The 27,633-nt window shown below is 39.2% G+C and overlaps 1 protein-coding gene across 5 annotated transcripts in view; it reads right to left on the bottom strand.

The window, feature by feature from the left end:
* Positions 1-27,633, bottom strand: part of DPP6 (dipeptidyl peptidase like 6) — a gene marked incomplete at both ends in the record, with an annotated part of 1,037,088 nt that overhangs the window by 388,041 nt on the left and 621,414 nt on the right. The window lies entirely within an intron of this gene.

Raw genomic sequence — 27,633 nt, 5'->3', positions numbered from 1 at the left:
GCAGATAACATGTTGGATGCTGGGAATTTAAAGACAACTAACACATTCCTTAGGTATTTATTCTCCATGTGCCTCACTTGTCCCTGGCTGCCTTTAGGTTGGGGATTAGTTCTTCAGATAGAATCACGCCCCAAATTCTGTGTGCAAACTACCAGATTTTGCCCTCCCTTACCTGGATCACCATGCTTGGGAGTAAGCACCTGGGATAAGACTTGAACATCCATCCCAAGAGGCAATGTTTAGCTAAGGGCCCCAGCGGGAGACTTTAGGAACCTGGCAGCTTTTATCCTGTTTCCTGAGGTTGAAGTGTCTGGGGTTTTAGATCTGCCTCAGAAGACGTTCTCTCCAGTGGCACAAAAATCCATTCATCTACTTTGAAAAGACAAAGGGCTGTCTGGGCATCTGACCTGTGAGACTAAGCAGATTAAACCCACAGAACAGGACACCAAACCACCTTCATCTCCTTTATAATAAGAAGAAACTCTTTATCTTAGCCATTTCTGATGTACATCATTTACTAGAATGTTTATTTATGATCCCGCCCTCTTAAACAGAAGAGGCCAGCTGTGGTGCTCTTCCTGAGATTCAGGTCCTCCTTTCTCCCGTTTTGTGTTGGGCTGCTGTGAGGGGGATGCTCAGTGCTAATCAAGGTGTGGAGGTCTGTGTGCCTCCTACATGAGGTGGTTTCAGATCAGTATGCTTTTACATTTGGATGTTTGGTTGTTACGTCTGTTTCTCTCCTCAATTTCTGGCTGTTGAGCCACCTTCATTTCTTGGGCTGTCACAATGCTTGCCCTCAACAGTACCCTTTGCCTCTTTCAACTTTCTGTTTCAAAATCTGTGGCAGGTTGGGAAAACAAAAAGAATTTTTGTTATACTACATAATCAAATAAGAATATAGACTCTCTGAATGAACTCTCCAAAGCTTCCTCTAGGGTTCTAGCATGTAGATTTTGTTACATCTCCTATGATTTCTTTCTTTTGGCCTCCCCGGATGTGATAGATTACTGAAATTCTCAGAAACGTTGCACACTGACTGATTTCTTGCATATCAAATAGGATTAATGTGTGTAAAAGTCTTTCGAAATTTACAGAATGATAAGGTTCAAGGTGGCCTTCTTGTTAGACCTGATTATATGTGGAGCTCTCCCAGGGGCTGATCAAAACATGTTAAAACCAAACCAAATTCTTTCCTCTAGGACCTTCCTATCTGCAATTGAAGCAGCCCCGAAAAAAGACACACCGCTTCAAACACAATGCATTTCAGTATGGAAGACAGACAATAAATGAAAATTTTAAAGATTACTAGACAACAGTCTAATAAAAGTTATACCGTGATCTAGTAATTAAGAAGTATACTTGCAACTAGTCGATAAGTAAGTGCACAGTACAGTGATTATAGACAACAATACTATATTATAAACATCAAACTTGTTAAGAGACTAGATCTTAATTATTCCTACCGAAACAAAAGATAACTATGTGACCTTATAGAGGGTGTTAGCTAACCCTACAGAGGCAATCATATTGTAATATATAAATGTATCAAATCAACATGTTGTACACCTTAAACTTACACAATGTTATATGTCAAATATATTTCAATTAAAATACAATAAATAAAATTTTAAAAGAACAAAGAATAAAAATTTCAGAGACACTCAGCTATATGGTCAGAAAATAATATTAAAACTTAAATTGTATCTAAGTAAACACCATTATTCAGGGATGATTCTAGCTCCACATTTTGGTTATCCACATGTCTAATAAGAAAAGAATGAAAGACTGTCATTTCAACAAACTTTGGGTAAACTATGAAAAGCCAATTTATTCACTTTATAACAAATTTTCTTTTCACAAATGACTAGGAATTCATCCAAAAAATATATATATATTTGGGTTTTTTTTGGCTGCGCCGCGTGGCACACGGAACGCCCCCGACCAGGGATTGAATCCGTGCCCCCTGCATTGGAAGCGTGCCCCTGCACCACCAGGGAAGTCCAAAAATGTGTTTTATTTTTAAAAAACTATTACTTCCTGTTTTTAAAACATACTTTAAAATCTTACACGACTTAAATAGGGACAGCTTGTAATGGCGGCATTATGATATACACTATACAAAGTGCTCCGCCCACGCCAGGACACTTGATTGTGTCAATATCAGCTCTGCCTCCTCAAAACCATCACCGCTGGCCTCTCTGGACCTTGACGGCTTGCTCACGTGGTCAAGTGCTATCTGAGTTACTGACTTACAGCCTGATGCATTCCAAAACCCTTTGAGGTGGTGACAAGCACGAGTGACTGCCATGTTCAGGAGTCATGCTGAGCCCTGAAGAATCACAAATGAAAGACCTTATAAGCTGACCTTAAGAATCTCACAGAGCAATGGAACCAAGGCTGAAAGAATGACCACACTGTAGCAGTGACAGGGCTGAGGGCATCAGGACCTGGCGTGCTAATATTTAAGGAGACTGCAGAATAAAAAGTAGGGGGAATTCCAGAAAGAATTCTTAGAGAAAAGAACCCCCTAGCCAAGATAAAAGAGATAAAAGAAGAACATTCAAGCTAGGAGGATTGCAAGGGCATGAAGGCATTGGTGAATGCAGTATTTTCAGGAAATTGTGAGCATGTCGACACTGGCACAGTAGAAAGTGCGAGTTGAAAATGTCTCGAGATGAAGGCAGATTCTCTCATTATATCTGATATTCTGAAATTCCATTAGAAAGTGTCTGCTTGTGGATCTTCTTTAAACATCCTGCTTCCCAGTCAGTAGTATTTTCAGTCTAAGAACTACTTTCTCTGGATCAGGAATATTACCAGTAACTGTCTCAGTCAACATTACCGCTCCATCCTTCCAGACCCCACTGGACCTGCACAGGAGCTTTTAGGTCCAGCCTCCAAACTCCTAGCTTTTTCTTTCACGTCTTTGGCATTTTTATGTCTTTGGGAGCATTTGTATGATTTCTTCAGCTCCATCTTCCACTTTATGAATCAGCATGATTTCTTCAGCTCCGTCTTCCACTCTATCTACTTGCATGATTTCTTCAGCTCCATTTTCCACTTTGTTTTTTCTCTAGTGTGTCTGTTTCATTTCACTACTGAGTTTTAAATTTTTAAATAATTATATTTTAATTTCTAATATTCCTAATTAGCTCTTTCTCAAGATTATCGACTCTTACAGTTGCAAGCTCTTTTATCACATCGATCATTAAAAAAAAATAAACCCTAAAGTGTCATTTTCTGTTTTCCCTAGCTGATTTATATTTCTTTGGAGTTAAGTTCTTATATGTGTTAAGCTGGTGTGCTGCTTTTAGGGGATGGTTTCTGTGGGTCCTTTGATCTTAGTTGTGACATTCTCTCCTGCAAGTGTCCTGGTGGTGTGGTCACAAGAATGTCCTGGGCAGTCAGAGGGTCCATCCGGGTAATGGCTCTCACCAGGCCTGTGTGGCCATTTGGGCTGGAGCCCTTTCAGAGATTCAAGAACCTCTGAACATAAATGCCATTTTAAGGCAGGGGCCACTTGTCCAGCCTCTGGCCTCCATAGACACCAGTATCCTATCCCCTCCTGTTGGGCCTGACTTTAGCCTCTGTTCCTTTAGGGCAGCAGGGATTTGGCCTTACTTGCTGCTGTAGGTTTTTACCCGGTCCTTCTTCTAAGAATACTTTTCTATTCTAGGGATAGGAAGAACTCCCTTTCTGGTTTTTGACTGCAGCTATGTTTTTACTATGTATCTTCTCTCATTTCTAAACGCTTGAAATGAAAAGGAAAAACTTCTATGCTCAACCTGTCACCTTTAAATGAAAATCAACATACACATGGAGATATAAGAAGTGGCCAGTGGCTCTTAGAGTTTGGACTTTATCCTGAAGAAAATTTGGGGATGATTGAAAAGTGAAGTTTCCTTCAGTCCTATAGTCAGATAACCACATGGCACTTGTAATTAACTTGGCATCTTGGTTAGCTCACTGGCATGCAAAGGTCTGTTATAATCTGTAGTGATGTAGTTGTTCTTTGTGTAGGTCAGTATATAATGCAAGGCTCCTTTCCATTCCTGATGCTTGTTAAATAGTTATGTTGTTAAATAGTACAATTATTGGACAACATTCTGGAACCTCTTCTCCAGAGATTTTTAATATTAGAAACAAATCCTTTGACCCTAAAGCAGGTTAATCTGACGCATAATCCTCCCAGGTGTTTTCAATACTGCTAGTGGGGGCGGGGGTTAGCTACTGACAAACCCAAGGTGATAACAGAGAAAACCTACCCAGATTACCCAGAAGTCTCTTGTAAACTCTGCTTTTGTTAGAAATTGGAATAACTGACAACTCTAAAATGTTTTGCAGTCTTTGGAGGATTCTGAGAGTTATTACCTCTCGATCCTACAAGAAGGAGGACGAAGGAACACCATTTTATGGAAGGTAAACCTGAGCTCCTGAGAGGCTGAGTGGCATCTCCAAAGATTCATGGTAAGGCAGTAAAGCTAACATTAACCACATTTGCAGAACTTAAATACTGACATTATTCACAGAATCTGGCTTGTTCACAACCTAATCCAGAACTGGGATGCTAATAAAATCACAAAATGCAGGTAATGTTAATGATGATCCTGATAAAACACTATGTTCTCCAGGTAAAAAAGTTTTCTGTAAATAAAGAAAAGGTTGGAAAAAAACATTTTAAGGCATACATTTCCTTAATTAGAAAAAACTTAGCCACAAAAGCAGATTAACAAGGAACTCATACTATCAATATAATGACTGGCACATAGCAAGTGGTCACCCTGCTACGAGTAGTTTGGCTGATGTCAAGTACTAAGTGCTTTCAAAACTCGAAGGGGACAAGGAGACTGTGGGTGCGTCAGAAGTAGCTCCACAGAGAGACAGACCCCAACCTGAGACTCAGAGTAAAACTACTCTTACATTTAGAATAAGTCACTGGGAAACTTGCATGTTATTTCTATAGAAGTTGATAATATTTGTATGTTTCCATACAAACACCTACAGAAGAACATGTGGAAATCAATTTTTCATTTTTCAGTGTTTGCACTGTTAGTTCACAAGTTCCAATGACAAAGCATTTGCTGAAAAGCAAATCACTGCAGCCTGTTCCACTGACGACTATCCTAACACAGAGAGCTGCGCAGTAAGAGGAAAAAGCTCAGTGAAAACACAGGAAACATTTCCCTTCACTCTGCCCGCATGTGAGCTGAATGAGTGCACTACGTCAGATATGGTTAGAGGCTGGGCCCAATACTCCCAGTTAGATTTCTTTCTTAAATAAAAGAAGTTCAGTCAATAGTAATGTCTGCTATAGATACTACTCATATTTCCTTGGTAGGTAGATTCTTATCACAATGAAAGAATAAATTTAGTTACGCTTCACTACCAACAGCTTAGGAACAATGACATTTAAACCAGGTAACATGCCTACAAATCATGATATGAATTTGGAAATTTTTCACCTAATCCTGAGTTAACCTGTCCAGATCATTTACCACGTGAATCCTTAGGTCAGGACTGAGAAGGAAACATCTCATACACAGACAGAAATCCTAAAGACAGTAGGAAGCAGCAGCCACTGAGTCAAGGGAGCACCCTCTCCCTTTACAAATAGTGAGATTTACTCCAAATTACAGCAAAATACAATTCTCTGGAGAAATCTCTCTGGAAAAGTCCACTCCCGAATGTAAGAAACTAAGTATCTATGGTTGGGTTAAGAACTGTATTAAAAAGAGAGTTGCCATATGATCCAGCAATCCCACTCCTGGACATACACCCAGATAAAACTCTAATTTGTAAAAATAGCTGCACGTCAATGTTCATTGCTGCACTCCTTACAATAGCCGAGACATGGAAACAACCTAAATGTCCACCGACAGATGAATGGATAAAGAAGATGTGGTACATATATACAGCGGAGTACTACTCAGCCATAAAAAGAAATGAAATAATACCATTTGCAGCAATATGGATGGGCCTAGAGATTATCATATTGAGTAAAGTAAGTCAGACAGAAAAAGAAAAATACCATACGATATCACTTATATGTGGAATCTAAAAAGAATGATACAAATACTTATTTACAAAACAGAAACAGACTCACAAACATAGAGAACAGACTTGTGGTTGCCAAGGGGGAGGGGAGTGAGGGAGGGATGGATTGGGAGTTTTGGATTAGCAGATGCAAACTATTATATATAGAATGGATAAACAACAAGGTGCTACTGTATAGCACAGGGAACTATCGATATATTCAATATCCTGTGATAAACCATAATGGAAAAGAATATGAAAAAGAATGTATATATATGTAAATTGAGTCACTTTGCTGTACAGCAGAAATTAACACAACATTGTAACTCAACTAGGCATCAATAAAATTTAAAAAAAAGAATTACATTAAACCACATTGTCAGGAGTGATGGTGGAGGAGCTACAAGAAAATCCACAGTCAAGGCTGCTTTTAGGAGGTACTTCTCTTTGACTCGTCCAAACAAAGTTGATCATGCTTTCCCTTCTGCTCCCAGGAGTCAGCATGGAACTGATTATTTCCTTTCAAGTCTACTTCCCATACTAGCTTGATTGTTCCCCTTTTCTTTTTAAGACAAAAACTGTGTCTTCTTCATCCCTGTAAGGAGCCTGGCACATACACACGTTCAGCTAATTTCTGTTAAATGAGCATTTTTAAAATCTACATCTTTGCTTTCACTTTTTGCTTATTTTTTGTAATAAAGTCTTTTCATTACTGAAATATATTATTTATGGTTATAACCCAAATTTATATCTACAAAGAGTCCCACAGATATTGATCTATCTTAAAGGCTTTTTCTTACAAGTTCACATACCTTCTGAAGCATCTAAGGAAGCTCATAGCATAATACCGAAATTAGTCATATTGCACATTTTACTCAAATGCTAGAAACCAAGTTATCAGCATTATTCAACACACCCTATGAATTAAGAAGTTCTAGATGTCGTGCTGTTTTTTTAAGCTTCTCAATCAAAAACATCAAAGATATTCATCTCTTCTTTATGCCCTTACCTTATTCTTTTAGATCTAGGAAATAAATTAAAACCTTAAAATATATTTATCTGCCTGTTTCCTTTAGTGAGCTATAACCATTGGACTTCACATAATAAAATGCACAAAGGTTGATATGTTTACCTAATCTTCTCCTTCTTTTGGACATTTTTATTAAGGTAAAATTTACACACTATATAATTCACCCATCAGAAGTGTACAACTCAATGGTTTCAGTATGTTCAACAGAGTTGTGCAACCACCACTGTGATCTAAGTTTAGAACGTTTTCAGTATTCCCCCTTCCGAAGACTCCATAATCATTAGCAGTCACTCTCCATTCCCACCCCTTTCTTCCCAGGCCTAAGCAATGAAAAATTTATTTTCTGTATCGATACATTTGGCTAGTATGGGTAACTCACATAGGATCATACAATATCTTGATCTTTTGTGATTGGCACATTTCACTTATCATAATATTTTCAAGTTTCATCCATGTAATAGTATGTAATAATGTGTATCAGCACTTCACTCCTTTTTATGGATGAATAATACTCCAAAGCTAATGGCGTTGAGCATCTTTTCATGTGCTTATTGGCTATTTCTCTATCTTCTTTGCCTCCCATTATCCAGATTGTAAAAGATGCAAAAGTTCAGAAATTCACTACTAGGAGAGGAGAAGCAGTAGATGTGGCACAACAAACTTTTGCCAATATGTCTGAAAGATCAAAAGCTCAGGGTATGCAGACACACGAAAAGCTCTTTGAAACCTAAGTGTGTAACTCATAGATCTCCTCAGCCATCTCAGCAGAAGCCAGACGTAGAGAAGGGAGTATCTAGGAAAATCCTGTGGAGGAGTCTTGTCTAACAGAATGGATCCCCATCACATACATAGGAGACCCACAGGTTCTTAAGAATTCTATACCTGCAGTAGCATTGCCAGCTTGGACTGAAAAGGACAGAGAGACTATGAAATAAAAGAAGGGTGTCAGACTTCCAAATTCCTCAGACGGGAAATGTGCTGATAAAATTACTCAGCTACAAACTCATGCTATCTTTCATGAAGAAGAAGAATGATCTCCAGAGGGCAGAGCTGAAAGCCTCAGAGCATTATTCCCAGGCCTTTAAAACTAAAGGAGTTTGCCCAATTGGATTTAGAAATGGTTTGGAACTGGTTACCCCTTTTTTCCTTCAATTTTCCCCTTTTTTGAACAGAAATGCCTATAACTGTTATCCTATGCCTGTCTCACCACTGTATTCAGAAGAAGACACTTATTTCTTTAGTTTCACAGATTCATGGTAGTGATGAATTTTGCCCCAGGATGGAGCACACCCAGTCTTACCCATAACTCATCTAGATTATTTACATGATGATATTTGGGACTGCTGAGCTGATGAGATTTTGGGCTTTGAACTGATGCTGTAATAGTTTGAGGCTTCTGGGGGCCTTAGGATGGAGTGAATGTACTTTGTATGTGGGATGGATGTAAATCTTTGAGGTCAGACTGTGTAAACAAGGTAATGCCAAGCAAAGTTGTCCTTATGTACTGGACTGAATTGTCTCCTCTCTCCCCAGTTCATATGTTGAAGCCTTAAATCCCAATGTGACTGTACTTGGAGACAGAACCTTAAAGGCTGCAGTTAAATGAGATCATAAAGGTGGGGCCCTAATCCAACAGGACTGATATCCTTGTAAAAAGAGAGGAATAGAGACGGAGCTCTCTCTTTCTTTCTCTCTCTCTGTGCATTCAGGCAGAGAAAAAGCAATGGAGACACAGTGACAAGATGCCATCTGCCAGAGAGGAAGAGAGGTCTCACTAGGAACCAACCCTGCTGGCCCTTAACCTTGGGCTTAAGGACTCAAGAACTGTGAGAAAATAAATTTCTGTTGTTTGAATGCAGCCTGTGGCTTTGCTATGCCAGCCCAAGCAGAATAATACAACTGGTATTTTCAAAATTTCTATTTGCAAACATTTGTGGTTAGTACACGGAAACACAATTAATATTTGAATATAGACCTGTATTTGGTGACCTTTCTAAACCTACTTACACATTTTATTAGCATTATCTATATGGGTGTTCATTTTGTCTGCAATAAAGACAGTTTTACTTCATTTCAAGTAGAAACAATCCATTAGAATTGCTAATAAAACGGGTTTGTTTAAGAAAGACAAGGTCCAAATAAGAATAAACTAGTTGCAGCTATTGATGGATTTTAAGAAACGAGAGTCTATTTGACCTGAAGGCCTCCAGACAAATTGTTTAGTGATATAGAACTACAATTTCTCTCTCTCTATGGCTTTATCTGCATTGTCAAGGTTTTACAAGAGAAATATACATCTAAGCAAAAAATTGTGAATGTTTTAAATAAATTTTCCTATTTATTTATTTATTTGGAATAACTTCTCTTGTTTTTATTTTTTATAGGTTCTTTAGGTGATTATCCATAGACTTTGTAGTAAATGGTAAAGCTGTAATCTATTCTTGATACTTAGATAAATTTATTTTTTTTTTCAATATAAAAGCAAAATGCTGGGCTTCCCTGGTGGCTCAGTGGTTGAGAGTCCGCCTGCCGATGCTGGGGACACGGGTTCATGCCCCAGTCCAGGAAGATCCCACGTGCTGAGGAGCGGCTGGGCCCGTGAGCCATGGCCGCTGAGCCTGTGCGTCCAGAGCCTGTGCTCCGCAACGGGAGAGGCCACAACAGTGAGAGGCCTGCGTACCGCAAAAAAAAAAGCAAAATGCTTTTGCATTTGTTTTAAAGATCTGTGGTTTTTTTTGTTTGTTTTTGTTTTTTTTTTAGTTGAAGGATAGTTGATTTACAACGTTGTGTTAGAATTTTCCACTTTAAAATCAACTGATTGTTTCGGGGGAGATTTTATTAAGTGGAAAGTTGTAAATGTCACCCAGAGCTGAGAGAAAGAGCTGTAGCCACCGTGTTGGGATACAGAAGAAGACGCGTAGGCACCAGCTTCTCCCTCTTGTGTAGTGAGAAGCCAGGAGGCTCCATTCAAGATCAGCAGAACAAGAAATGTATGCTTAAAGAAAGTCTCGCGTGAACTTATGAAAGAGATCTCCAGAGGAACGAAAAATAACCTGATAGGTTCTACAACCCAGAGTGAAGAAAAAGGAAGTGGGAGGAAATGTAAGTGAACTAAATGTTCTACTTTGATGGGAAGTAGTCTGTGAATACTGATATACGAGCATAGCATTAAGGATGACAGGAATAAATGCCAGAAGAACCAAACTCAGAAATGGTCAAAAGTAATGATATCTAGGGACTGGTTGTAGAATGGATAATATGAGAAAATTATTACTATAATTTAATTTAGATTGTTAGTATCTTTTTCACTGTTTATTCTTCAGTTTATATATATCATGGGGGCAATAAATATGTATAAAGTTGTATTCTGATCATAAGCATACACTCAACACCCAAATATATTATTTGGGCAATAAATATGTATAAAGTTGTATTCTGATCATAAGCACACTCACACCCAAATTTATTGTCTGGGTGCGCATGTGTCTTCACGATGCACCAATGCCAAGGTCAGCTAACTTAGTCTTCCCCAAGCACAGTGTGCTACGTGAACAAGGTGTGCAGATCCCAACAGAGAAGTGGGCGGGGCAACTCTTTACCTGGTGCCTGCAAGAGCAGGCATGTCCATCTCAAAATATCGGTGTCACAATAGCAAATACCCTACACACATTTAACAGATGATTTAGTTTCGAGAACCATTATCATTTGTCATACAAAATGTCCACTTTTTAATTTGAATTTTATTAGCTTTGTTGATTGATCTGTATTTAACTTGGCTCTTGCTGTTAAGTTTATATGAATTGTAAGTGGAGTCTGTATCTGCTTAGTGCCTGTAAGTAAAATAATAAAAAGAAATAAGTCAACGTGGGAGATAGATACTGTCTTTTCCTCTCAAATTTTTAAAAACACAAGTATACACCTTAATATGAATGAATTTCAGTCCCTTTTCTGGTGGTAGAGATGCTAAAGAATCACAGTTTGAAACTGAGAGGACTCCCCCAGGGAGGAGGGATGTGCGGGCGTGGGTTCTCACTGGGAGGTGAGGCACGGAACACGGCCATCACCTTGTCCATGGTCCCCAAAGTGTCCAGCACGTGTCTCTCTAGTTCTGATCGCTCCACGAGTCCACGTTCATGCCTGTCTTCAAGATGCGGCCACTGTGAAATTGCTGAAGGCATTTATTTCCCTTTGTACAGTTTCCTGGGGCTGCTGTACACATTGCCACAAATTTGGTCACTTAAAACACAAGTTTATTCTCTCATGGTTCTGGAGACCAGAAGTCTAAACTCAGTTTCAATGGGTCAAAATCAAGGTGTCAGCGGGCTCCTTGGAAGCTTTAAGGGAGAATGCCTTCTTTGCCTCTTTCAGCTTCTGGGGCTCTGGGTGCTCCTTGCCTTGTGGCTGTTATCACTCCAATCTCTGCCTCCTGGTCACGTGGCCTCTCCCCTCCCTCTCTGTCACATCTCCCTCTGCCTCCTTCTTACAGAGATGCATGGAATTTCATTTAGGACCCACTGGATAATCCAAGAAAACCCCACATCTCAAGATGCTTAATGGGACCACATCTGTGAGGACCTACCCCTGGGATGACAGGTCCTTTTTTTTGCCTACCACATCCCTCAACACCTTTTGTCCCGTTTCCAACTAACCCACCACTTTAGAAGGCATCCTCTGAAAATGCAATAATCACACACTTACTGAACTTTAAAAAAATACATAAAAAAAGAGTCTGAACAAGGGAAAAGTGATGGAGAAAAAAGACTGGTTAAATCTGACGTTCTGTAGATTATCATTTAACCTAATTTCTGGTGATTTTAAATACCTCACATAAAAGCACAGAGTTAAGTTAGCAGTAATCTGGGATTTGGGGAATATGCAATAGCAATCTGAGAAAGTGCATATACATGTTGTTTCTACTTCAGTGATAAATGGTTGTTGAACCAGCGTTTAAGGTGAGAGTTCTGTCTCACTCAGGCAGGTGATTTAACTTCAACTTCTTCAGTCCCCTGAGCTGCCTAGTTCATTGTGGACAACTTCTCTCTATTTCTCTGACTTTATTATATCATCCATTTCTGTGTTCTGACCTAGACCCAGAAACTCAGCTTAGACCTGAATTGCTGCCTTTGGGTCCTGACTGGCCAGAGTCTTCCCTAAAATAGCATCTACTAGATCAGCCAGCCCCTTGTAACACATGGTCCCTAAGGATCCCAAAATTCACTTGAAATTTACCAACAGGCTCTCATCTAAACCAAGCAATAGACTCCAGAGAAAACCAGAGTGCCAGGATAAGATGTACTCCTTTTCACAGTTTATATGCAACTATGCCTTTAAAATAGGATGCATAATGTAGCAACGCTTTGAAAAGTACCCCTTTATGAATAAATATGTAGGCACATTTGCCTTAATTTAGAGTCTTCATGCAAGCATGAATAGTAAGCATCTATCGCCATCCTGTTGATAAATGGCTCTTTAGTGTAAGGTTTCAATAAATAAACACGATGCACCTAACAATCCTTCTAGAACTAATGATGAAAAGTCAGAAGAGAGATTGTTAAGGTTCTTCTAGGGACACACTTCTCGGGACTTTGGAAGTTTGCAACTAACTATAAGGTTAGTAGCAGTGTAAATTAATTCTTTCTTTTAGGAGAATCTGTCAGAACTCCCTCTTTTCAAATTTGTTTCAATTTAAAGAATGGTGCAAACTCACTGTTCAAGTTCAAGGAATGTAGATCTCGTTCCTCCACTATTTCATAAGTCAAGGGGTCTTACTGATTGTGGCAGATACTACACTGCCTCCCTAGGAGCCATGGCCCTCTGCCAACTCAGCAGAGGCAGACTCCTGTGAAATACTTGTTCTCTCAACTCTTTCAGCTAAGGGTAGCCATGCAATATAGTTATATGAATAAGCTGCCTCCTGGCTAGTTTCGGGGAAAGAAAGAAATACATGAGGCAAGTTCTGATTTTCCCTTCTTTCCTGTGAGGGTGCAAGATGAGATGCGTGGCACCGTTGCAGCTACTTTGCTGACATGAAGATGATGGCAGCAGAGAAAGATGGTCTTTGAGCCACTGAATCATCCTGGGACTGAGTGGGTCTAGACTTCTTGTTTTGGGAAACATGATAAACACCTACAGTTTGAAGTATTTTAGTTAGGTATTTTGTTCCTTATGGACAAAAGTACTCTAATGGATACATCATAACATCTGGGCTTTGGAAAAACACTCAAGTTGATCCCTAAGATGGTTAACAGATAGGCTGACCAGGTCCATGAACTTCCTGAAACGTATTCACGTATTTATGAGCACATATATGCCCTTTTCCCCCTTCCAATGATAAGATCACTCATGGGTTTAACACATGCTAAAAGCAGTTATGATATATAAATTGTTATAGACAGTCGGAGCCATAAGAGCACAATCTCGAATTCAGTGCCTGGCCTTCCAGACTCTCCCAGTCAGCCTTAACTCCTGACACTCGTCCTGTCCCTCAGTGCTGGCAGGCCAGGCATCTCCTGTTCAGCAAGCACACAAGGCTCATTCTGGCTCATGGTGACCCTCCTTCTTTTCCTTCCATTAACACCGGATCTGTCTTTCAAATTCCTCATCCTCCAAAATACCTTCCACAAACGCTTCCTGTTGTCACCGATCTCTCCCATATTCTGGATTGTCATAACAAATATTATCCGCACCACCCGTTTACAGCACTTAGTCTCAATTAGCATTGACACATTAATCAGAAACAACAGTAAGAAGAGTAGCAAAACAAATACCTATTTCAAGACTAGAGAGACACGACTCACCCAATTCATCAGCTGGCAGGTGGGTGTGAAAAGAACTTACAAACGCAACCACAGATGCCCAAGTGCAAATGAACAATACTAGAGACCCATCAAGTAACCTATGTGTCCCCTGACAGGACACCTGGTCATGGTCACTGATAATAGATGGACTATGACAAGACTGGATTTGCGGGATGAGTTTAATGTAGGAAGGAGAACAGAGAGGAAATGCCTAGAAAAAATGGGCAAACCACCTATTTCTACAAGAAACAATAAGAAACAGTAAGGTATTCATTACTTGTTATGATATACACAAAAGTTATTAAATTACTGTTAAGCTACTGTGCAATTTTCATAAGGATTATATGAGACCTCATGAAAAGACAGTCCATCACCGATTAAAACACTGGGCATAAATACAACTTAAAGTATAACAATGAATCTCACAAACATTATATTGAACAAAAGAACCATCTGTAAAATAATAGTTATTACATGATTACATTAATAATGTAAGCGCAAGAAGTAAAAAAGTATGCAAATTATTTTATGATGTTAGAAATTAGGTTACCCTTAGGGAGACTAATGATGAGAAAGCATATGGGGCAGCTTTGGGATGCTGGCTACATTCTGGTTTTTTAATCTGGGTGCAGGCTATGTAGTCTGTTCAGTTTGAAAATTCATCAAACAATATAGTATTTTATATATATAGAAATTATACATATTTGTATATATAAATATATATATCATATTTTTATATATGTTTTTAAATTGTTTGTTCCAGAATTTTTTTCTCTTTTTTAAAAAATTATTATTCGAGTATAGTTGATTTACAATGTTGTGTTAGTTTCAGGTGTACAGCAAAGTGAATCAGTTATACATATACATATATCCACTCTTTTTTAGATTCTTTTCCTATATAGGCTATTACAGAGTACTGAGTAGAGTTCCCTGTGCTATACAGCAGGTCCTTATTAGTTATCTATTTTATATATAGTAGTGTGTATATGTCAATCCCAATCTCCCAATTTATGCCTCCCCCCCTTTACCCCCACTGGTAACCATAAGCTTGTTTTGTGTTTTCTAAAACATTATATATACATATGTGTGTGTATGTATATATTTAATATATATGTATATATTGTATATTTATAATATTTTATATATATATATATAATGTTTTTAAATTGTTTGTTCCATAATCTTAAACAGATAAACTTAAAACACTGAGTTACCACTTCACAACTATTAGAATGACCAATTAGAAAATCTGAATCACTGACAACACCAAATGCTGGCAAGGATGTGGAGTAACAGGAACTCTCATCACTGCTGGTGGGAACGCAAAATGGTGCAGCCGCTCTGGAAGACAGTTTGGTGGTTTCTTTCAAAACTCAACATACTCATCATGTGACCCGGCAATCATTCTCCTTGGTATTTACCAAAGGAATTGAAAATGCATGTCTCACAGAAGCCTTCACACGAATGTTTACAGCAGCTTTATTCATAACTGCCAAAACCTGGAAGCAACCAAGATGTCCTTCAGTAGGTGAACGGAGCAATAAATTGTGGTACATCCAGACAATGGAGTATTATTTAGTGTTAAAACGAAGTAAACTATTAAACAATGACAGTTCCTCCATGGAGGAACCTTTCATGTATATTGCTAAGTGAAAGAAGCCAATCTGAAAAGGCTACATAATGTATGATTCCAACTATATGACATTCTGGAAAGGACAAAACTATGGAGACAGTAAAAAAAAAATCAGTGGTTTCCAGGCATTATAGTGGAAGGGAGAATGAACAGACAGAGCATGGAGGATTTTTAGGTCAGCGAGACTACTCTGTATGATACATGCCATCATAAATGTAAAGGTAGATACGTGCCATTATACATTTGTCCCAGTCCATAGACTGTACAACACCCAGGATGAACGCTAATGTAAACTATGGACTTTGAGTGATAATGACGTATCAATGTATGTTCATAAACTGTCACAAATGTACCGTCTGGTGAGGGATGGCGATGGTACGAATGCCATGCATTTCTGGGGGGTGGGGGTGAATGGGAAAACTCTGTACCTTCCTCTCAATTTTGCTGGAACCTAAGACTGCTCTAAAAAATAAAGTCTATTTAAAAAATCCATGGAAATTTTATTACAGAACTTTCTTTGTTAACTAGCAGTAACAACTCAAGTGGAGGGATTCTCTCAGATGTATCAATAATTTTAATATGTAGCTTGTTCCCACATAAACCCATTTCATGTTATTTTGACTGGTGTAAATTCAGAACACTTGACTAAGTTTCTGACTTGGATGCACTTACACCCGCTTGTAAGAGAATCCGATTTATGAACTGTAACTACCAATTTGCTAGATTTCTCTCCCTCTCAATAAAGCCTATTGAGTCCAAGTGAAAATTAAAAAAAAAAAAAAGACGAGCTGGGCACTAGCAATGCAGTTATAAACATTAGATATAAATCAAACAGTTATGAAATTTCAATTCCATAACAATAACCTCTCTGTTATGCTCCCACCCAAAAGATTGGGTCTTATATTCTGGTAACCTCTGCTTGGCCTTAACCCAAAGTCTACCTTCAACATGACTTTCAAATATCCAAGGCTTTTCGCTTTTATACCACCTGAAAGTGCTCTAGTGTTTTCCATCACAAACAACTGTCCATCTTCTCTACAATGAAAATCCAGAAAAGTCAAATGTCAGGGATGTTTTAATGCAAATATGATCCTGGTGGATTTTTCAGCTCCCACAACCATAACTGTGGCATTAAAGATTATCAGAGTCCTTTTCATCAGAATGCAAGAGCTGTAGCTGCCCCAAAAAGGCATACGCTGAGTGTGACCTACTGCAGACACATATTTAACATCTGAAAATAAAAAAGGTAACTTTGAGTCTATTATTCCAAAGAGAAATTTAGAAAAGGGCACAGACTAGCAAGGGAGAAATGAATGACAAACTTGAAAAGGACACATTCTCACCTGGCTAATCCCTTTGGGGCTAAGATTGCCTTAAACACTTTTAATTTGATTTTTAAAACATAAATTGTGCATAACTGGTGATAATTAGGCTGCACTATAGAACAAGGGTACTTGTTGCTCAGAAATATTACCACGAGGCCCTTCGAGATCCTGGGGCACCAAAGTGGCATTCCATCACGATCCTTCCCAAGTTGGAAAGGGGACCCACACATACTCAGAAACATTTTCACCAAAAGACTGAATCCAAGGAGTTCGTAATGGATTGGAGGGTTAAGTAGAAAGCGGATACTTTAATCTGAGTTTTAACAAACCAGAATACAAGACTGGAAAGAGGTAGCACTTGAAAAGATAATTTTTTAAAAAGTACATGCTATGAATTTCAAGTCAGTCTATGAAAGGAAAGCAAGGTTGGTAGGGATGCACCCAAACTGTGCACATATGTCCAGGGTGTTATTACTACTACGACTCTCTACTCTTCAAAACTTAACTTCCTCCCTTGTACAGTGGAAGCCACTCCTGCCGTGGACTCATGGAGAGATCAGTACTAGAGGGAGATGTGCTGGACACTTTGGGGGCCATGGATGAGTTGATGGCCATGCCGTATGTTATGTCCAAGGTTCAGTTATTCACAACTCAATAGGTCTTTAACCAGCCCTGCCTGTGACTTCTGTTTTATTTTTGCTTAATGATTACACCACTGTGAAATTCTCACTGTTTACGTTCTGTCTTTTTCAGTGGATCTAAGCTCCCGTGGAGAACATGTGCATCTTCTTTGCCCACACTTCACCCAGCACTTAGCTCAGTGCCCTCAGCCCCTTGCAGGGATCATTCACGTTTGATCAATGGATAGGCACTATTGGTCGATGTGAGGATGCTCTGCATGTCAGTGAATTCAAGAAGGCTATGAATGACCTGACATCCTCTTGTGCGTGGAAGAATTTTGAAACAAAAGCCACTGCTGCATCCCGGGAGAGGGATGAGCCGGTGATGGGAGGCACTCACCACTGAACCGGCCTGTCTGACTGTCCTAATCCTAGGACACACAGCCCCTGAGCAGCACAACTGAGAAAGAAGCACTAGCTATGAAAGTCCAACAAAGCCAAAGGGTCAGGCAGGCTCAGCCACATTTTTATTTTAACAGAAGAATAAAAGAAATTCTGCTCAAAGCCTTTTCTGGAACACAGGGATTCACTAGAGCCTCACCTCATTGTTGCCCCTGACAACTGGCCATCAGCATTCAAAAAGATAACGGTTTACGATGACTGTGTTCTCTATTTATTGCAGAAGGGATGCTGCTGTGATGGTTCCGGCTGCACAAGGACTGAATGTAAAACACTTTCAGGATTAGCAGCTGCATTTGAGAGAATAGGAGTTTCCCTGTACAGCTGGGAAGACCCAGGGACAGCTCTCTGCCTGGCATTGAGTTGGCCACATGGAAGGGAAGGTCACAGAACTGGCTCTTAGCCTTAAGTTACTCAGTCCAGATGTTTCCCACCCAGCCTTGTTGCTCTGAACCAGCAGCTCTTCTACCTCCCTTTGAAGTGATGGCTGCTCCAGAATCCCTCGGATTCTGGGTGACATGAATGCTCAAGTACCTTGGTGGGGGTGGGAATGACTGCAAACTACCTAAACCATCATTGCTTCCTAACTTTCAAAGTGAGTGCTGGACAATCACAGTATCAAATCTTCGATAATCATGTTCTCACATAAAGCACACTTATGTTCAAAGAAAAGCAAAGGTAGGAATGCATGCTCCACAAATTCTGAGGGAGACCTGATTTCCTTTCTATTAATTTAAAATATGTAGTTGCTAAGGTCCCCGGCTTGCACAAATTGTTAATTAATATGAAACATCAGCAAAATTATAAAAGAGAAGAGTATTTGTCTTTACCAACCTCCTGCCCCAATCCCTCTCGAATCTACTCATTTAGATTTTGAGAGTTGAATGGATTTTTTTCCTGTTCGGTAAGATGTTCTGTGCTTAATCATGAGTCCAAGTGTTCCAGGAACTCTTGCTCTTCATAAAACTCACGGAGAGAGCAACTCCCTTTTCATAACCGCCACTGAAACCTCTTCACCATTAGGCAAGTGTTGTTGGCACTTTAGTATATAAATGGCCAAACTCAATCACTTTTTTTTTTAAACATCTTTATTGGAGCATAATTGCTTTACATGGTTGTGTTAGTGTCTGCTGTAGAACAAAGTGAATTAACCATATGAATACATATATCCTCATATTACCTGCCTCTTGCATCTCCTTCCCACCCTCCCTATCCCACCCCTCTAGGTGGACACAAAGCACTGAGCTGATCTCCCTGTGCTATGCAGCTGCTTCCCACTAGCTAGCTATTTTACGTTTGGTAGTGTATATATGTCCATGCCACTCTATCACTTCATCTCAGCTTACCCTTCCCCCTCCCCGTGTCCTCAAGTACATTCTCTATGTCTGTGTCTTCATTCCCGTCCTGTCCCTAAGTTCTTCAGAACCTTTTTTTTTCTTTAGATTCCATATATATGTGTTAGCATACGGTATTTGTCTTTCTCTTTCTAACTTACTTCACTCTGTATGACAGACTCTAGGCCCATCCGCCTCACTACAAATAACTCAATTTCGTTCCTTTTTATGGCTGAGTAATATTCCATTGTATATATGTGCCACATCTTCTTTATCCACTCCTCTGTCGATGGACACTTAGGTTGCTTCCATATCCTGGCTATTCTAAATAGTGCTGCAATGAACTTTGTGGTATATGACTCTTTTTGAATTATGGTTTTCTCAGGGTATATGCCCACTAGTGGGATTGCTGGGTCGTATGGTACTTCTATTTTTAGTTTTTTAAGGAACCTCCATACTGTTCTCCATAGTGGATGTATCAATTTACATTCCCACCAACAGTGCAAGAGGGTTCCCTTTTCTCCACACCCTCTCCAGCTTTTATTGTTTGTAGATTTTTTGATGATGGCCATTCTGACCGGTGTGAGGTGACACCTCATTGTAGTTTTGATTTGCATTTCTCTAATTATTAGTGATGTTGAGCATCCTTTCATGTGTTTGTTGGCAATCTGTATATTTTCTTTGGAGAAATGTCTATTTAGGTCTTTTGCCCATTTTTGGATTGGGTTCTTTGCTTTTTGATATTGAGCTGCATGAGCTGCTTGTATATTTTGGAGATAAATCCTTTGTCAGTTGTTTCACTTGCAAATATTTTCTCCCATTCTGAGGGTTGTCTTTTTGTCTTATGGTTCCCTTTGCTATGCAAAAACTTTTAAGTTTCATTAGGTCCTATTTGTTTATTTTTGTTTTTATTTGCATTTCTCTAGGAGGTGGGCCAAAAAGGATCTTGCTGTGATTTATGTCATAGAGTGTTCTGCCTACGTTTTCCTCTAAGTTTTAGAGTGTCTGGCCTTACATTTAGGTCTTAAATCCATTTTGAGTTTATTTTTGTGCATGGTGTTAGGGAGTGTTCTTATTTCATTCTTTTAGATGTAGCTGTCCAGTTTTCCCAGCACCACTTGTTGAAGAGGCTGTCTTTTCTCTGCTGTATATTCTTGCCTCCTTTACCAAAAATAAGGTAACCATATGTGCATGGGTTTATCTCTGGGCTTTCTATCCTGTCCCACTGATCTATATTTCTGTTTTTGTACCAGTACCATACTGTCTTGATTACTGTAGCTTTGTAGTATAGTCTGAAGTCAGGGAGCCTGATTCCTCCAGGTCCGTTTTTCTTTCTCAAGATTGCTTTGGCTATTCGAAGTCTTTTGTATTTCCACACAAATTGTGAACTTTTTTGTTCTAGTTCTTTGAAAAATGCCATTGGTACTTTGATAGGGATTGCACTGAATCTGTAGATTGCTATGGGTAGTAGAGTCATTTTCACAATGTTGATTCTTCCAATCCAAGAACATGGTATATCTCTCCATCTGTATATATCATCTTTAATTTCTTTCATCAGTGTCTTATAGTTTTCTGCATACAGGTCTTTTGTCTCCTTAGGTAGGTTTATTCCTAGGTATTTTATTCTCTTTGTTGCAATGGTAAATGGGAGTGTTTCCTTAATTTCTCTTTCAGAGTTTTCATCATTAGTGTATAGGAATGCAAGAGACTTCTGTGCATTAATTTTGTATCCTGTTACTTTCCCAAATTCATTGATTAGCTCTAGTAGTTTTCTGGTAGCATCTTTAGGATTCTCTATGTATAGCATCATGTCATCTGCAAACAGTGACAGTTTTACTTCTTCTTTGCCTATCTGGATTCCTTTTATTTCTTTCTCTTCTCTGACTGATGTGGCTAAAACTTCCAAAATGATGTTGAATAATAGTGGTGAGAGTGGGCAACCTTGTCTTGTTCTTGAGCTTAGTGGAAATGGTTTCAATTTTTCACCATTGAGAAGGATGTTGGCTGTCAGTTTGTCATATATGGCCTTTATTATGTTGAGGTAAGTTCCCTCTATGTCTACTTTCTGGAGAGTTTTTTATCATAAATGGGTGTTGAATTTTGTCAAAAGCTTTTTCTGCAGCTATTGAGGTGATCATATGGTTTTTATCGTTCAGTCTGTTAATATGGTGTATCACATTGATGGATTCGCATATATTGAGGAATCCTTGCATCTCTGGGATAAACCCCACTTGATCATGTTGTATGATCCTTTTAATGTGCTGCTGGATTCTGTTTGGTAGTATTTTGTTGAGGATTTTTGCATCTATGTTCATCAGTGATATTGGCCTGTAGTTTTCTGTTTTTGTAATATCTTTTCTGGTTTTGGTGTCAGGGTGATGGTGGCCTCACAGAATGAGTTTGGGAGTGTTCCTCCCTCTGCTTTATTTTGGAAGAGTTTGAGAAGGATAGGTGTTGGCCCTTCTCTAAATGTTTGATAGAATTTGCCTGTGAAGCCATCTGGTCCTGGGCTTTTGTTTGTTGGATGATTTTTAAGCACAGTTTCAATTTCAGTGCTTGTGATTGGTCTGTTTATATTTTACATTTCTTCCTGGTTCAGTCTCGGTAGGTTGTGCTTTTCTGAGAATTTGTCCATTTCTTCCAGGTTGTCCATTTTATTGGCATAGAGTTGCTTGTAGTAATCTCTCATGATCCTTTGTATTTCTGCAGTGTCAGGTGTTACTTCTCCTTTTTCATTTCTAATTCTATTGATTTGAGTTTTCTCCCTTTTTTTCTTGATGAGACTGGCAAATGGTTTATCAATTTTGTTTATCTTCTCAAAGAACCAGCTTTTAGTAATATCGATCTTTGCTATCATTTCCTTCATTTTTTTTTCCGTTTATTTCTGATTGATCTTTATGATTTCTTTCCTTCTACTAAGTTTGGGGTTTTCTTTGTTCTTCTTTCTCTAATTGCTTTAGGTGTAAGGTTAGGCTGTTTATTTGAGATGCTTCTTGTCTCTTGAGGGTAGGATTGTGTTGCTATAAACTTCCCTCTTAGAATTGCTTTTGGTGCATCCCATAGGCTTTGGGCCGTTGTGTTTTCATTGTCATTTGTTTCTAGGTATTTTTTGATTTCCTCTTTGATTTCTTCAGTGATCCCTTGGTTATTTAGTAGCATTTTGTTTAGCCGCCATGTGTTTGTATTTTATAGTTTTTTTCCTGTAATTGATATACAGTCTCATAGCGTTGTGGTTGGAAAAGATACTTGATACGGTTTCAGTTTTCTTAAGTTTACCGAGACTTGACTTGTGGCCCAAGATATGATCTATCCTGGAGAATGTTCCATGAGCACCTGAGAAGAAAGTGTATTCTGTTGTTTTTGGATGGAATGTCCTATAAATATCAATTAAGTCCATCGTGTTTAATGTCTCATTTAAAGCTTGTGTTTCCTTATTTATATTCATTTTGGATGATGTGTCCATTGGTGAAAGTGGGGTGTTAAAAGTCCCCTACTATGATTGTGTTACTGCCGATTTCCCCTTTTATGGCTGTTAGCATTTGCCTTATGTATTGAGGTGCTCCTATGTTGGGTGCATAAATATTTACAATTGCTATATCTTCTTCATGGATTGATCCCTTGATCATTATGTAGTGTCCTTCTTTGTCTCTTGTAATAGTCTTTATTTTAAAGTCTATTTTGTCTGATATGAGAATTGCTACTCCAGCTTTCTTTTGATTTCCATTTGCACGGAATATCTTTTTCCATCCCCTCACTTTCAGTCTGTATGTGTCCCTAGGTCTGAAGTGGGTCTCTTATAGACAGCATATATACAGGTCTTGTTTCTGTATCCATTCAGCCAGTCTATATCTTTTGGCTGGAGCACTTAATGCATTTACATTTAAGGTAATTATCGATATGTATGTTCCTATTTCCATTTTCTTACTTGTTTTGGGTTTGTTATTGTAGGTCTTTTCCTTCTCTAGTGTTTCCTGCCTAGAGAAATTCCTTTAGCATTTGTTGTAAAGCTGATTTGGTGGTGCTGAATTCTCTTAGCTTTTGCTTCTCTGTAAAGGTTTTAATTTCTCTGTCAAATCTGAATGAGATCCTTGCTGGGTAGAGTAATCTTGGTTGTAGGTTTTTCCCTTTTATCACTTTAAATATGTCCTGCCACTCCCTCCTGGCTTGCAGAGTTTCTGCTGAAAGATCAGCTGTTGACCTTATAGGGATTCCCTTGTATGTTATTTGTTGCTTTTCCCTTGCTGCTTTTAATATTTTTTCTTTGTATTTAATTTTTGATAGTTTGATTAATATGTGTCTTGGCGTGTTTCTCCTTGGATTTATCCTGCATGGGACTCTCCGTGCTTCCTGGACTTGATTGACTATCTTCTTTCCCATATGAGGGAAGTTTACAACTATAATCTCTTCAAATGTTTTCTCAGTCCCTTTCTTTTTCTCTTCTTCTTCTGGGTCCTATAATTCGACTGTTGGTGTGTTTAATGTTGTCCCAGAGGTCTCTGAGACTGTCCTCAATTCTTTTCTTTCTTTTTTCTTTATTCTGCTCTGTGGTAGTTATTTCCACTATTTTATCTTCCAGGTCACTTATCCGTTCTTCTGCCTCAGTTATTCTGCTATTGATTGCTTCTAGAGAATTTTTAATTTCATTTATTGTGTTATCATTGTTTGTTTGCTCTTTAGTTCTTCTAGTTCCTTGTTAAATGTTTCTTGTATTTCCTCTATTCTATCTCCAAGATTCTGGATCATCTTTACTATCATTACTCTGAATTCTTTTTTAGGTAGACTGCCTATTTCCTCTTCATTTGTTTGGTCTGGTGAGTTTTTACTTTGTTCCTTCATCTGCTGTGTATTTCTCTGTCTTCTCATTTTGCTTAACTTAGTGTGTCTGGGGTCTCCTTTTCACAGACTGCAGGTTCGTAGTTCCCAATTTTTTTGGTGTCTGCCCCCAGTGGGTAAGGTTGGTTTAGTGGCTTGTGTAAGCTTCCTGGTGGAGGGGACTGGTGCTGGGGTTCAGGTTTGGGTTTGGCCCTGCCTCTGCACGTAGGTCACCCTCTGGCATCTGTTCTTCGCCCAGACAGGAGGGGGTTAAAGCCGCGAGTGATTCGAGGGCTCTGGCTCACTCAGGCCAGAGGGAGAGAGGGGTACAGAATGCAGGGTAAGCCTGTGGTGGCAGAGGCCAGCGTGACGTTGCACCAGCCTGAGGCGCGCCATGTGTTCTCCCGGGGAAGTTGTCCCTGGATCACGGGACCCTGGCAGTGGCGGGCTGCACAGGCTTCTGGGAGGGGGGGTGTGGATAGTGACCTGTGCCTGCACACAGGCTTCTTGGTGGCTGCAGTAGCAGCCTTAGCATTTCATGCCCGTCTCTGGCGTCTGCGCTGATAGCCACAGCATGCGCCCATCTCTGAAGCTCGTTTAAGCAGTGTTCTGAATCTCCTCTCCTCACGGACCCCAAAACAATGGTCTCTTGCCTCTTAGGCAGATCCAGACTTTTCCTGGACCCACTCCCAGCTAGCTGTGGCACACTAGCCCCGTTCAGGGTGTGTTTACGCAACCAACCCCAGTCCTCTCCTTGGGATCTGAACTCCAAAGCCTGAGCCTCAGCTCCCAGCCCACACCCGTCCCAGTGGGTAAGCAGACAAGCCTCTCGGGCTGGTGAGTGCTGGTCGGCACCAATCCTCTGTGTGGGAATCTCTCCACCTTGCCCTCTGCACCCCTGCTGCTGTGCTCTCCTCCAGTCTCCGCCAGTGAAGGGGCTTCCTAGTGCGTGGAAACTTTTCATCCTTCACAGCTCCCTCCCAGAGGGGCATGTCCTGTCCCTATTCTTCTGGCTCTGTTTTACTTTTTTTCTTTTGCCCTACCCAGGTACGTGGAGAGTTTCTTGCCTTTTGGGAAGTCTGAGGTCTGCTGCCAGCATTCAGCAGGTGTTCTGTAGGAATTTTTCCACATGTAGATGTATTTTTGATGTATTTGTGGGGAGGAAGGTTATCTCCACGTGTTACTCCTCCGCCATCTTGAAGGTCCTCTGTGAATCACTTTTTTAAACAGCTTTCCCACCATTGTTTATGCTAACATCTTAATTGAGATAAAATTCACATATCATAAAGTTTACCTTTTTTTTTAAGTTTACCTTTTTAACGTATACAACTCAGTAGTTTTCAATGTGTTAAAGAATTGTGCATTCATCACCACTATCGAATTCCAGAATATCTGCATCACCCCCAAAAGAGGTCTCATTATGATGTGTTGAGGTAGGTTCATCAGTTGTATCAGATGTACCACTCAGGTGGGGATGTAGATAATGAGTGGGACCATGCATGTGTGGGGCAGCGCATATGTAGGAAATCTCTGTACCTTCCTCTCAATTTTGTTGTGAATTTAAAACTGCACTAAAACTATAATGTCTTTATAATAGAAGAAATCTCATGCCTATTAACAGACATTTCTTACTCTCCCCACTTCCAGTCCCTGGCAACCACTAATCTACTTTTTATCTCTATGGATTTGTCTACTGTGGAATCATACAATATGTGGCCTTTTTGTCTAACTTCGTGCACGTAGCATAATGTTTTCAAGTTGTATCTATGCTGTAGTATGCATCCGTATTTCATTTTTTATAGCTGAATAATATTCCATTGTATGGATATACCACAATTGTTTATCTATTCACCAGGTGAGGGACATTTGGGTTGTTTCTACTTTTTGGCTGTTATGAATGTTTCTATGGATATCTGTATACAAATTTCTGTATGAACATATATTTTCAATTTCCTTGGGTATATACCTAGGATTAGAATGACTGGGTCGTATGGTAATTCTGTGTTTCATTTTTTGAGGAACTACCAGAATGTTTTCAACAGAGGCTACACACTTGTACATTCCTACTAGTACTGAATGAAGGTTCCAATTTTTCCACATCCTCACAGATACTTGTTATTTTGCTTAAAAAATATATATATATATTTTTTTTTGAATTAGACTTGGAGGGTATTATGCTAAGTGAAATGTCAGACAGAGAAAGACAAATACCGTATGATATCACTTATGTGTGGAATCCAAAAAGTACAACAAACTAGTGAATACAACAAAAAAGCAGCAGACTCACAGATATAGTGAACAAACTAGTGGTTACCAGTGGGGAGAGAGAGGGGAGGGGCAATATAGGGGTGGGGGAGTGGGACGTGCAAACTATTGAGTGTAAGACAGGTTACAAGCATTTTTAGTATAACACAGGGAACAGAGCCAATATTTTGTAATAACTGTAAATGGAGGGTAACCTTTAAAAATTGTATAAAAAATAAATGCACAAAAAATAATATGTATATATAGGCATCTAACTGTGATTTTGATTTACATTTCCCTGATGACTAATGATGCAGAGCGCTTTTCTTGTGCTTCCTGGCCACTGGTATTTCTTTGGAGAAATGTTCAAATCCTTTACCCATTTTTAAATTAAATTGTTCGTCTCTTGTTTTGAGTTATAAGAATTCTTTAAATAACCTGGACGTTAGATGTTTATTAAAGATATGATTTGCAAATATGCTTCTCCCATTCTGTGGGTTGTCTTTTCAGTTTCTTCATAGTGTCCTTTGATACACAGAATGTTTTATGCTTGCTGACATCTATCTTTTCTTGAGTTGCTTGTGTTTTTGGTGTCATATCTAAAAAACAGTTGTCGAATCCAAGGTCACAAAGATTGACTCCTATGTTTTCTTCTAGGAGTGCTATAGTTTTAGCTCTTATTTTTCGGTTGTTGAGCCACACTGAGTTAATTTCTGTACAAACTGTGAGGCAGGAGTTCAGTTTCATTCTTTGCATGTAGATACCCAGTGGTACCAGTACCATTTGTTGAAAAGACTACTTTTTCCCCATCAAATGGTCTTAGCACCCTTGTCAAAAATGAATGGAAAATAACTGTATGGGTCTATTTTTGAACTCTACATTCTATTACATTGACCTATATATCTATACTTAGGATAGTACCACAATACTTTGATTACTGTAGCTTTAGAGGAAGTTTAATATCAGAGATGTAAGTCCTTCAACTGTTTTTTTTTCCCCAAGATTGTTTTGGCTGGTCTGAGTACCTTGCATTTTCATATGAAGTTTAGAATTGGCTTGTCAATTTCTGCAATAAAACTAATTGGGATTTTGATAGGGATTGGATTGAATATGTAGATAAATTTGCGAAGTATTGCCATGTTAACACTATTACATCTTCTAATCCAGGAACATGGGGATAGCTTTCCACTTACTTAGGTCTTCTTTAATTTCTTTCAATTATCTTTGGTGATTTTCAGTGTACAAGTCTTATACTTCTTTTGTTGATTTCTAAGTAACTTATTCCAGGGGTCCCCAACTCCTGGTCCATGGACCGCTACCGGTCCATGGCCTGTTAGGAACTGGGC

Source organism: Leucopleurus acutus (genome assembly GCF_964270905.1).
Source record: "Leucopleurus acutus genome assembly, chromosome: 9".
NCBI lineage: Eukaryota > Metazoa > Chordata > Mammalia > Artiodactyla > Delphinidae > Leucopleurus > Leucopleurus acutus.
The sequence above is the reverse complement of the archived record's forward strand: the minus strand, read 5'-3'. Positions and strand labels throughout refer to the sequence as shown.